At 40.0% G+C, this 12980-nt stretch overlaps 1 long non-coding RNA gene across 1 annotated transcript in view; it reads right to left on the reverse strand.

Moving 5' to 3' along the window:
* Positions 1-5210: 5210 nt before the first annotated feature.
* Positions 5211-12980, reverse strand: part of LOC122735001 — a 119435-nt gene continuing 111665 nt past the window's right edge. The window contains exons 3-4 of the long non-coding RNA XR_006354092.1: positions 7590-7654; positions 5211-5287 (exon numbers count right to left, since the gene is read on the reverse strand). This is a non-coding gene — a long non-coding RNA (uncharacterized LOC122735001). The remainder of the gene's footprint in view (positions 5288-7589; positions 7655-12980) is intronic.

Raw genomic sequence — 12980 nt, forward strand, 5'->3', positions numbered from 1 at the left:
AAAGAACTGCTTTCATACTTATGAAAGTATTGGATTTCTTACACTTGTCTCCTTCTCTCTTTTCTTATTCTGATAATTAATTAATCCTTCCACTTAAAGTACAAATACTCCCCTTTTCTCCCTTGACAGATCTCCCTATTCCCCTACTCCCTCCTTCTGTGAAATGCTTTACTTTTCTATGCTATTAATTGGATGTATATTTTAAGTGGCTTTGAACAGTTGTCATACAAACTAAATCTGTACCCCAAGAATCTGAATTTGCCAAGAGCAAGAGTAGATTCCTTAGCATATGACTACATCTCTTCTTTCATCTTGACCTTCTATCTTTGTCTCACATTCATTTCACCACTATTGATTGCTATGCCTCTCCCAAAAGTTCAAGAGAATTCCCCAAGACAGTCTGAGGACATCTTTGCTGGACTTGGGTACTCCTATAAGACTCATGGGTATACTGCAATGCTTAAGGAAAATAACATTAGCTGTCTTCTTGATGTCTCTTCCCTCCAGCCTAGCCACTAACAAAAGAAAAAAGTTATCTTCCTATTCTCTCAAACTACCCAGGATAAGCAGAATTAATGACAAGATTTATAAGAGCTAGCTAGGTGGTGCAGTGGATAGACACCAGTCCTGGAGTAAGGAGGACCTAAGTTCAAATGTGACTTTAGACACTTACTAGCTATACAACCCAGGGTAAGTCACTTAACTCTGACTGCCTTCAAGGGAAAAAAAAAAGATTTATACAGATAGTACATGGCTCTGGTTTTGCTCTCCCAATCCATGCTTGGACTAGCAAGTCAAGTCCCAAGAGGTTGACTAGCTATTGCCTTCTTCAGATTTCTAGGGGCAAACATGTTGGGTATGAGGATTCTAGAACTTTCTATCCCAATCCCTGATTTTCTGCATTCTTATAAACATCAATTACTAATTAATATCTCCCTGATATCATTGAACCAGTTAACATCAATTAGCTTTGAGGAATATTTACTAAAAAGGTATAGCAAGTCCCAAGGTAAAACATCATCACAAACCAGGAGCACACTCTCTTCTACATGCTCCATCCCTGGAGAGATTTGGATTGAATTTAAAATAGTTGCTACAACACATTTTCCCCACTAAGTTCATTTTGGGATGTATCATAGCCAGTGGACCACTCATTCCCTTGCTTGAAGGGCATGGTGTCTTGGCTGACAAGTTAGGTCACTGCTGCTCTGGATCAAGCAGGTTTCCCCTCAAAGCTGGTTCTTCACCAGATTTGGCTGTTGCTGGTACCAGATGCAGTTGCTGAAGGGTACTTTTGATAGTTCTCCTGAGCTTTTTTTTTTTTTTTTGATGCTCACAACTTTATTATCTGGTCTGTTCAGTCTAAAATATAAATTCAATAAAGATGAGAAAAAAATGAAATACAAAAGATAAAACAGGATCAGAAGCAGCATGCATTCATGGTTACTCAAATGACAGCTATGTGGAGAGATAAATCAGTCAAGGCAGGCAGTAAGATGCTGCTAGTTCCATTACTGCTATTAAGCTGACAGAAAGTAGACTATATCTGTTTCTGCTCTCTCCCTCATGGGAAGGGAAAGGGCTCCTTCATCTTGTATTTCTAAAAGCAGGCTTGACAATCCTCCATGTGGATGGGTAGCAGTAAAAACACATTGTATACTTGCTCCTCCTTCCTCTACATCCTCTGTTCTTCTCTTATCTTATAAATTGAAGAAGTAAAGAGATTGACAAGAGGAGCTTTGTTTTATATAGCTAACCAGAAGGGGGATCTCATAAATGAGGCAATGAATCCTTAAAACCCAAGGTGCCAACACCTGCCCCCCCCGCCATTATACACATCTTAAATAACATATACAGTGAAAAGGAACCCTTTTACCTGAATAAAATGGATTTGTCTAGCCTCCAGGAGAGCAAGGAAAGGGAACAAGAAATTGAAGCAGGAGAATCTGCTTCTCTCTAAGGAGACATAAAATTCCCTGAGTAGGGTGGAATTGTTAGCTGGGACAAGATCCTTCACTAGCCCCCCTGGTTACCCAGGTCAGAAACAGAGTTCCAGTCTCATCTTTAACTCACAATCTGAATGTTTCCATCCTCCTTTGCTCTTGGCAATCACTATGGCTTCTCTCACATCAGTAATAGAATAGCATCTTCAATAATGTCATTATGGTTTCTCAAGTTCAACCTCTGAGGCTTGTAGGAACCATGGGAACTGTATCCTAAATCACAAGCAAGGTACCCCAGGACTGCGGAATTCTGGGATATCTGCTTTACCAGCAAGACATCATTTCCTAGGTCCTGAGTTTTCATGGCAATGCATGAAGGTATGGCAAAGAAGGTTGCACATTTTGATAGGATTACTATTTACCAGGGATCCCCTTCCCATGTACATTATGCTAGCTTTGTCCCCCCCCCTTAAAGATGACAAAGTTGTTCTAGGGACTCAATTGGCTCAGCTGGCTAAGGTTCAAACTCCACATTCCTTTACATGGCTTCCTGAAGGGCTCTGACCAGATTGATGGGGTGTCCTGCTTACTGAAGGACACAAAAAGCAACATGCCCTGATCAGGGGCATCCATGAGGAGGCCCAGGGCTGGGATAGGGTGAGAAGTGATATTTATCTTGTCTAAATGCTGCTGTTCTGTTGGAGCTATATATGCTTGTTTTATTAACATTTGAATAATCTGTATCTCATTTTGTTCCAACTTTGAAGTTGAAATAAGAGTACTGCCCTGAGTCAGGCCTGCTCCTACCATTTAGCATATTAGTCAGTAAATGGGTTAAGATGGCTTCATGGCACACATTATGTTTGAAGTAGAAAAAGGGTACTGCAGACATGGAGGGTCAGGTAAGGCGCTTATAGAACTCTGTGTCAAATGTTCTTCTGGCATAGGAATACTACTCTAAATGAAACAGAGTGAAGGCTCCCACTCACATGGAGCAATCCTCTCAGTGCTGGAGGAGGATGGCACGGAGGGTAAAGTCAATCCATAAACATTCTGTTAGGTGCTTACTATGTGATAGACACAGCCCTAAGTACTGGAGGTACAAAGAGAGCCAAAACCCCTCAAGTCTAATGGGTGAGACAACAAGCACAAACAAGGTATATACAAGACAAAAAGGAAATAATTAAAAGAGGGAAGGCACTAGATTTAAGAGGGGTTGGGAAAATGTTTCCTAAAGAAGATGAGATTTTAGTCATGACTTAAAGGAAGCCAAGGAAAGACGTTATAGATATGGGAAAGAACATTTTAGACACGGAGGACAGCTAGAGAAAATGGCTAGATCCGAGAGATGGAGTGTCTTGATTTTGGAAAAGCAAGGAGGCCAATGTTTCTTTGAGCATCAAACAGTATTTTATATTTGATTCTGGAGGCAATAGGGAGCCACTGAAGTGTATTGATTGGGGGGGGGGGCAGGGAAGGTGTGACCTGATCAGACCTTTGCATTATAAAATCGCTATACTGGTTGAATGTAGGACAGATTGGAGTGGGAAGAGACTTGAGGCAGGCAGACCCACCATCAGGCTATTGCAATAGTACAGGCTTGAGGTAATGAAAGCCTGTGCCTGAGTGCAAGCAGTATTAGAAGAGATAAGGTGGCATATGCAAGAAATGCAAAAGAGAAATCAACAGGTCTTGTCAATAGATTGGTATAGGGGATGAGAGATAGTAAGGAGCTAATGATGACTCCTGGGTTGTGAACCTAAGGGACTGGATGTTGATGCTCTTCATGGTAATAGAGAATGTAGGAAAGGGGGTAAATTTAAGGGAAAGATAAGTTATGTTTTGGACATGTTTAGTTTAAGATGTCTACTGGACATTCTGTTTGAGATGTCTAGTTGGAGATGCAAGACTGGATGTCAACAGAGAGATTGGGCAATAAATTTGACAGATTGGAATTATTCAGCCCCTCCAGTACCTGCCACACACTATGTACAGGTTATCTCAGGAGCAATTAGATCTCATCTTCAGAGCAGAACCCCAACCTGAATGGCTTCAGAATTTAAGTATGGGTCTTCCTCTCCATACCACCATAGATGTATGGGCTGATTGGTTGGTGAAATTTGAGGAACAGGTTGAGATGGTTATGGCTTCAGCAAACACTGCTGTCAGAATGCACACCCAAAGCTCTTCCTCTGATTCAGTAGGCTCCCACCTAAAAGGACCCAACTTTTGAGGAATGTCATTTTTCCTGTTTATATTACAGGTCCTTCCACTACAACAGAGGTATATGCAACTGGATTTAAATAGCCAGTAATCTATTTATAGAGAATGAGGTATTGGTAAGTGCTTCCAGTTGGATAAGCTTCAGGCTATATGGCTGGCATGTGAGAGATGCCTTGAAAATGGAGCAGAAGAGATCTTCATCTACACTAGTTTCTGGGCAGCCAGAAACTAGTTCAAGTTCAAGTGGTCTGGAGTCTGGAAAGCACAGGATTGGACAATCAAAGGGTCTCTCCTTTGGGGTCAAGACCAATGGAGAAGTTTTTCCAATGCCTCCCACTTGCACACAATTGTTTGTGGGGTATGTTAGTACCTATCAGAGATATATGCTAAACAACCGAGCTGATGCTGTTACAAGAGTAGCAGAGGTTGGGGAGTGGGTCCAGTGTCAATTTGTAATTCCAGTGGTGTTGCCAAGCTATGCTAGGAACAAAATCAAATGATCCCCTCACCAAAGACAAGACAGCTTTCCCTAACCCAAATGGTCTCCAACCTCCCCCAAGTGGCAAAATGATACTCTCCCATCTCAGGGTAAGAAGGTTGATTAATAGTTTCATTGTTATGCATCTGATCTCCCATGTCAATCATCCAACCTCCCAGAAGCCATGATAATTCAATGCTAATCTGGAAGAAGGGCTCCCTTGTTCAGCAGTTTCTTGGATCCAGTCTTCAAAAGGACTTGACTGATAAGAATGAACTGTTTTTGGACACAGTTCTGGCAGATCCTCTTTGGCCTTTTCTTATTCCTTCTCCAGTAAAAAGCTGCCTTATGGGGCAGCTAGGTGGCACAGTGGATAGAGCACCAGCCCTGGAGTCAGGAGTACCTGAGTTCAAATCCGGCCTCAGACACTTAACACTTACTAGCTGTGTGACCCTGGGCAAGTCACTTAACCCCAATTGCCTCACTAAAAAAACAAACAAACAAACAAACAAAAAAAGCTGCCTTAGTCTCAAGATGCTTACCTTCAAAAAGAGCTCAATACACCTTAAAGAAGTAGCTCAGGCTCCCCTCAATTGGCAGACTTCCTTTCCTTTCGATGGTTCATGGAACTCCTGATACAGGCCTTGGGGGATAAAGGAAGCAGTATTGTTGAGAGGTATTTTGCTTTCTAAAAGTATGAGGGAGTAGAAGCTGTTGCTATGGTAGGTATGTATTTACTTGGAAGAAAGGATATTCCTTAGTTGACCTCGTGATTATTCTGAGTCACTGGATGTGGGTGGGGGAAGAATCCTTATTTAAGCACTGTGGGGAAATGGGAGCAGTCCTTCCATAGAAGCCTCTAAGTAGGCAAAGATTTTGTACCTATGCCCTAATATAGCTCTCAGAAAAGGGGAGGGTTTGGCCTGTGGACCAGGAGACACTGAATGGGCGATGGTACAGGAAGAGCCTCAGTATCAACCTAGATTCCTTAAAGCCCAGCATGGTCTACATACAAGAGGTTTATGACCATTTAGACACTTTACTACAGTTGACCCTGATGCAGAATAAAAAACTGTAAAGTGTGCCTGCAGTGTCCATGTGAAGGACCTGATGTTTCTGGAGTTGATCTTTCTCTTCATCACCACCTCACATCAGGAGAAAAAAATCTTCTCCTGTACTAGAGTTGTCATTATCTGTGCTGTGGTTCTGTTTTTCTGGTACATCTTTGGTTCATTATCACCACTTCGTATTAGAAGATCTACTGTGAACTCCAAACTTGGCATCAACCATCACACAGACCAGACTGTAACACTTTGAGATTTAGTCATTCTGAAGGATGAAGGAAAGGGTTAGTACTTCTGGCTTTGTTTGTCTTGGTTTGTGGGTTGTTTTTTTTTTGTCTTTCTTTCTCTCCCCTTAGTACTGCCCATGCTAGGAGGATGGTTCTCTACGTGACTTGAGACTCAGTCATTCCAAAGGGAAGAGGAAAGACCCAGAATTGACGTTTTTGTTATTTTGGATTGTGTTTTTCCCCTCTTCCCCTTCCCTCCCTTAGTACTACTACCCATGACAGGAAGACTCTCTAGACATTTAAATGGTAAAATGTTCCTAGAAGATCATTAAGACTTTGCAACCAAGGTATTTGATGGGACCAACAATTTCCTGGCACAGTTTCCCTAACTTCCCTGAGCTGATTGGCCTCACCTTTCCTGATTCTCCTCCTGGTCTTGGGGCACAAAAGTTCACAGAAGCATATATTTGGTGCCTCTCAGATCTGGTTGGTGCCTGAGACCATGCAAATCAGCATACCCTGATAAGTGACCACATGTGTTTCAAGATGGCCAGGGGGCCACATCCAGAGATTCTAAGTGACACTGTATCCTTGCTGTATATCCTTGCCATGTTGGTGCAAAGTAAACCTCTTCTTTTGTTAAATGTTCAGTGACTTGCAAGTGCCTCATTTTGTCCCAAAATCAAACCTGAATTGAGAGGATGCTGGCTTGAGAGCCACACCTAAAGCATGTCCCTAACACCCATAATGCAAGCTGTCTGGAATGTACTCCCTACTTCTGGGATGGGGAGGGCTTTCTCTGATAATTTATTTTTCAGCTAAGTATATCCTTATAATTTGTATTTAATGATAATTTCTGTTCTTAGTTTTTAACATATCTCCCTTGACATCATTTTCTCCTGGGCAAACAGTCTTTGTAAAGGCAAACAGCCTTTAGGATTTGGCAAAGGGTTGACTTAATGATAAAATGTATCAACATACTTTTGATCAAAGACTTTTCTGAATTGAATAGCATTTTCTTTCCTTACAAACACAATAACTAGAGTCCCTTAAAAAAGTTAAGGAAAAAAGTATCTTTTCTTACTTCCTGAATATGAATGGTATTTTAAAACCTTAAGCTTAATTTAAATATGAACTTAACTTGATATTCTTTCTATTTCAGGCAATCAAAGATCTTGTTGAAGATAATAGAATTCCCTTATTTCTGAATCTTTGGCAGTAAGAATATGATTGTCAAAACTCAGCCTACTTCATCTAAATCCAACTAACTATTGTGTCACAACTTAGGCACTGCTGGCATAAAGGGCCTGTGCATATTGTGTGAAGTTTCCTCATTTCCTTCAACTAACTGCTACCACCAGAAATCCTGTGAAGATTCTCTATATGTTACCTAGAAGTTGGCATACTGAGGCTGACTTTCCAAAAGCAAGCACACCATTCACATTATTACAGAATATTTTTATTGAAAGAATGGAAAAAAGAAAACAGAAACCTCTGAACCATTAGTCACAGAATCTCTGAATCTCTGAGTTTAAAGAGACCACAGAGATCATCTTGTCCAACTCACAATTAACCAGAAATCCTCTTTACCACATCTCTAAAAGGGGATCATTCACCTTTGCTTGAAGTTTTCCAGTGGGGGGAAGCTGCTTACCTCTTGACACAGCCCATTCTATCTCTCAGTAGTTCCAAAGATCGCTAGTGTTTTCCTTCTTCTTCCTGAAAGATAAGTAACATACCAGTAGCTACCATTCCTCTGCAGTAAATCAGAAGAAGGGGAAAGAGAAGGAAAGGAAGATTATCAGATAGAATCCATAAACAAATTAATACACCTTGTGTGCTTAATTGGACTAGCCTTTCACTTTATTTAACATCAAAATCCTGATTTATTGTCCAAGGAAGTTACAGAAATTTTGGATTCTATCATCGTGGATCATCAACTGTAGGACCCCTTGGGTTTTCTGGGACTATAATCACAGGATGTAGGGCAGGAAGATCTTCTAATCCAATTCCCTTATTTTACAGGTGAGGAAGCTAAGGTTGAAGTAACTTTTTCCCAGAGTCTCACAGGTAATAAGTAGCAGAAATGATATGTTCAACTATAAGTTGAACCCATATTATCAATTTCAAAGCCAGTGCTCTTTCCACTGAATACCACTGCTCAGTGATTACTGGCTCTTTGAGCCAGGGAAAGCGAATGCCCTAAAGAGACTTCCCTACAGAATCATCCATTTCAGTTTATGTCCAGGATTAGATGATTGCTTAAACCCTGCCTACAACCATATTCCCTTTTATGCAAAAAAAAAAAAAGTCTACTCCTGCCTCACCCCCAACCATCAGCACAGTCTGGAGGGTTGTTAAAATAATCATTGAAAAGATTATAGCAGTGTCTTTGGTTGCTGTCATTTACTGTCCCTGAGACATTTTCACCTAAGTAGTCAAGGTCTCTCTCTCCAGCAATTCACTAAGGTCTGCCCTTCCTGAGGAGCATGCTCTCCATTGCATTATTTTTCATCCTCTCCACTGTATCCTTCCCTCACGACCTTGGCCTCTCCAATTTAAACTAGTGAATATGACATAGTAATGGCTAATATTAATGGGGGTTTATGGGACTTTCCTTTCTCCCTTCTGCCTCAGGTAAACTTATATGTATCTTAACAGTACCTTTGAAGATATAATGCCTTAAACTAAAGAAATTACTTTAAAGAGAGGTACAATGGGAAGCAGGTTGTTTATTGGTAAGCCAGTTGTAACAGAGGACATTTTAGGACAGAAGGAGTTTTTCCTCATCTTATAACTTATAACATTTTAATATAAGATATCCAAACTCTAATTCATAATTTATATCTATCTACCTATCTACCTATCTATCGGTTTATCTATCAGCAGTTAATTTTAAAAGGCAACAGAAGCCTTATAGAGAAATAACATTCCCATGATATTCCTAGCCATAAGACAATTTCATAGAATCTCAGAAACCTTGGAAACCATTTAGACAAACTTATTCCTGAATAATAAAAATGCCCTCTATAGCATTATGCTACAATTGGTCATCCAGCCTCAAGGTGAAGACTTCTATTGAGAAGTCTCACTCAAAGGGAATCCTATTTCCTCATATAGGAGTAAAAAAAAAAAATCTGATTGTCTTCCATTGTTTTATGAATGGAGTATTTTCTATCACTGTATGGAATTTATTTGGGCATTTGTTCACGGAATTTATAAGTTTGTAAAATTCTCATTGAATAGAATAGGTTCTTTATGGATACCACTAATAAGTAGAAATATAAAAATGTATCCAGTCATGGTGTTTAACATTTTATTGATCATGCTACAACTCCAACCACATAATATTTTCATAAAGAGATGAGTATTATATGAGTTTCTAATATACTTTTATGCTACTGTTTTTATATGTTATAATGACTATCACTATTCCATGGCAACCACAGATATTTTTAAATTCCACACAAAATAAAGATTTCTTGCAATCAATCAGCAACTGCTCTTCATTGAACCACTATTTGTCTCACTTTGAAATCTGCTTTGTATCAACTTCTTTCAGCAAGCTGAAATCAGGTTAAGCAGAAAAATGCTTTTTTAAAAAATTTAACTATAAATACCCCTTTCTTCATGTCACTTTGATGCTTAAGAAACAACACCTCTCTATCACCTACCATATCATGTCTAACCTCTAGTCTGGCTCTTTTAGTAATTGGTTGTAGAAAAGCACTTCTCTGTGTGCCTCAGTTTCCTCTTCTGCAAAATAAGGATATTGGGCTAGCAGAAACCAAGTCTAAAATACTAACCACAGAGTTCAAATTTATATATATATATATGTGTGTGTGTCTATATATACCTATATGTACATACACATACATATGTCTATATGTACAAACTATACTCAAATATAATTATATTATGCCATATCACATATTATACTATAATCATATCCGTATATGATTCTGACCAAAGACATGCTGTACGCCCCCAGATTCATTACAGAGATGTATGCAAGTGAGACTTGAGGGCTCTGGGAATAGACACAGGAAGCTGGGAGGAGATGGCCAAGGACCGTGCCTGATGGAGTTCAGTACTCAGGAGCAGCTTGCGCGCAGCTGAGATAGGCCTCTAAGCTCTGGAGGAAGAGAAACAAATGAGACACAGGAACCGACAAGCAACAGAGAGCGCAGTTTTCCGATGTCCTCATTGCAGCAGGAGCTGGGGCTCCCATATCAGACTGCACAGCCACACTGTGCCCTGTGGCTCTTCAAGGTGCTGATCCATGGTCATCCGTGACTAGCGTAAGCCTACTACTATATGATTATGGTATAATTTTCTAGTGGCTATAAAACCTTTTACTTTTTAAGTGTGGCATCCAGATTGATTGATAGTGGCTTCATGACCCCCGGGTTGAGTATCATAGGCACTGCAGAAACCTATTCTTGCCCAGAAATACTATATTCAAGGATAGTTCTGCAATCTTTTGAATTATTGGAGTCACTCCTGACTAATGGGATCTAATTATGGAAGGGTATATTGATTCTATGATACCCTAAGCCACCCTAAGGTGGGTGGGTTTGGGTAAAGGATACCTGTCAGCCTGGCAGTTCTCATTACAATTATATTCTCACTACAGTTGTTCAGGTGCCTGGATGGTTATAGTCAACTCTAAGATTCACTTAGTTTATTATTCCAATTTTCAGATTCTATTAGCATGTGCTTAACTCAAAATAGATAGATGTAAGGGGGCTGCTCAAAGCTTCTTTGGGCATTAGCTGACTGCACATACATGCGAAAGGATTGTAATGTGGCTAGGCTGATAAGAAAGACAATGATCTAACTCTGGGAGCATAACTTGTTTTAGGTGTCTTTCCCCTACCCACTCATCTACATGGTAGAATAAAAGGAACATGGAAAAACTAGGGAACCTGGGATTTTCAGAGTTGGTGAGTTGTCCCTAAATGGATGATTACTTTATGTGGTCTACCTTTTGGAAATTAAAATTGTGAGGCACCGAGAATGCTTATGATAGGCTAGAGTGAGACCTTTGATGGAAAGACTCAAGCTCCCAAGTGCTACATTTTTCATGAGTAGCTATTCCCATCAAACACAAGACTGTGTCTCTTAAAGGAGATCAGATTGAGAAATAAGAAAGCAACATATGAAATGGAACATCAGAAAGCATACATTTTCCAAAAGTTAATGTTGCTCTTTTTTCAGGATTTCTTTTTTTCTTTTGGTCATTTATTTTAGTATATTCATTATGTTGTTCCTGACCATCTTCAGGCTATCTCCAAATTATTCTGCTGCACCAAGAACCTAGCCCTCCTTCCAATGCAACCTTCACTATATGTATTACTAGAATGTAAGTTACATGAGGGCAGCAGCTATGTTCCTTGTTTTTATATGTGTTTCCAGTACTTGGTACAGTATCTGGACAGTAAGTACTTAATAAATGCTTTTTGGTTAAGTTATTAATTTGTGGTGATGAAGAAAGTCATCTGAAGTAGCAAATGAGGACATCATAAAAGAAGTCAGAACTAATAATGTCAATAATAATAACTAGCATCCATATAGCACATTCTATGTTCCAGGCATTGTGCTAAGTGCTTCACATATATCTCATTTGATCCTCAAAACAACCCTAGGAGGTAGGTACTGTTGTTATCCCCATTATACAATTGAAGAAACTGAGGCAAATAAAGGTTAAGTGATTTGCCCAAAATCACATAGCTAATTGACTACCCAAGGTCACACAACTAACCCTAATTCCAGGGTTACCTGCTCAGACACTTGTCTGAGACTGAATTCAAACTCAGATCTTTCTGACTCCAGGCTTGCCTCTAGAAGAGAATGAAATCAGGAAGAAAGAGAGTGTACCTGAGAATGTAAAGAGAGGCAGTTAGTTTATGGGAAGATTAAAGAGGGTAATAAATGTACTCTGATCCTCCAAGATCCAAGCTGTTCAGGGTTCTAGCAGTTAACCCTAAGGGGTTGAGGTATATATCTCCTACTGCCAAAGGCCTGATCTCCCTACATGATGTTTTCCTTCCATGTAAGGGGGTCAGTTACTAGCACCTCAGTTCTATTTAACCACTTGACATTGATTAGCTTTTACAAAGAGATATTTACTTTGAGTATAGAGCAAGAAAAATTGTACAGACATTTCTCCCCAATACTTCATGGACATTCTGTCCCCTAAACTATCTTAGTCCCTGGGGAATAAAGCTCAAAAATTGAGTTCAGTTCCTTTAGCTCAATTATCCTCAGGTTCACATCCAAAGGCGACATTTCTGCCATATGAGTTCTTATCTCAACAAGTAGCTCGGTGGCTCAGTGGACCAGAGCACTGGACTTGGTGTCTAGAAGACACAAGTTCAAATTTTATCCAGACCACTAGCTGTGTGACCCTGGGCAAGTCACTTCACTTAGATCTTCCTCAGTGTCCTCAGTTATCAAATGGGGATCACAATAGCACCTACTTCAGAGTTGTTGTGAGGATCAAAGGAAACAATATTTATAAAGTGCAAAGCATAATAAATGCTTGTTCCCTTTTCCCTCTTCTCAGATAACACTGAACTGCTGTCTTTAAGGTCTTCCCAAATGTTGCCTCCTACTCCTTAGGGTAATGATGCTAGTAGCTAGGCTGCATGCAACACCCACTCAGGACTGTGATTATTAGATCCCTATGGCTCAGCCTCCTGAGCTTTCAGAACTTCCAAGGTCAGAGACTCCTGTTCCCTTACCCAAGTGCCAAGTAACTAAAGAATTACTGACATCCCCTAAGAGCTGAGGCAAATGAGGAAATAGTAGCAGCTGACCTGCCTTGATGAATGCCTTCGAAGTCCTCTCCAACACATGCTTAGCCAACTGGAACCACTTACAGAATCTACTTATGCTCCACAATCTTTCCAAGATACTTATTTTCCACATTATTATGGTTCTCACAGATGAAAGCTCTCTAGCATTGTCTACATGGAGAGTTTGCATTGGCCAAGAAAGCCAATGGGATCTGTGTATTTGTTGTAATACTATTACAAAAGAA

The sequence above is a fragment of the Dromiciops gliroides genome, chromosome 1 (assembly GCF_019393635.1).
Source record: "Dromiciops gliroides isolate mDroGli1 chromosome 1, mDroGli1.pri, whole genome shotgun sequence".
In the NCBI taxonomy this organism is placed as follows: Eukaryota; Metazoa; Chordata; class Mammalia; order Microbiotheria; family Microbiotheriidae; genus Dromiciops; species Dromiciops gliroides.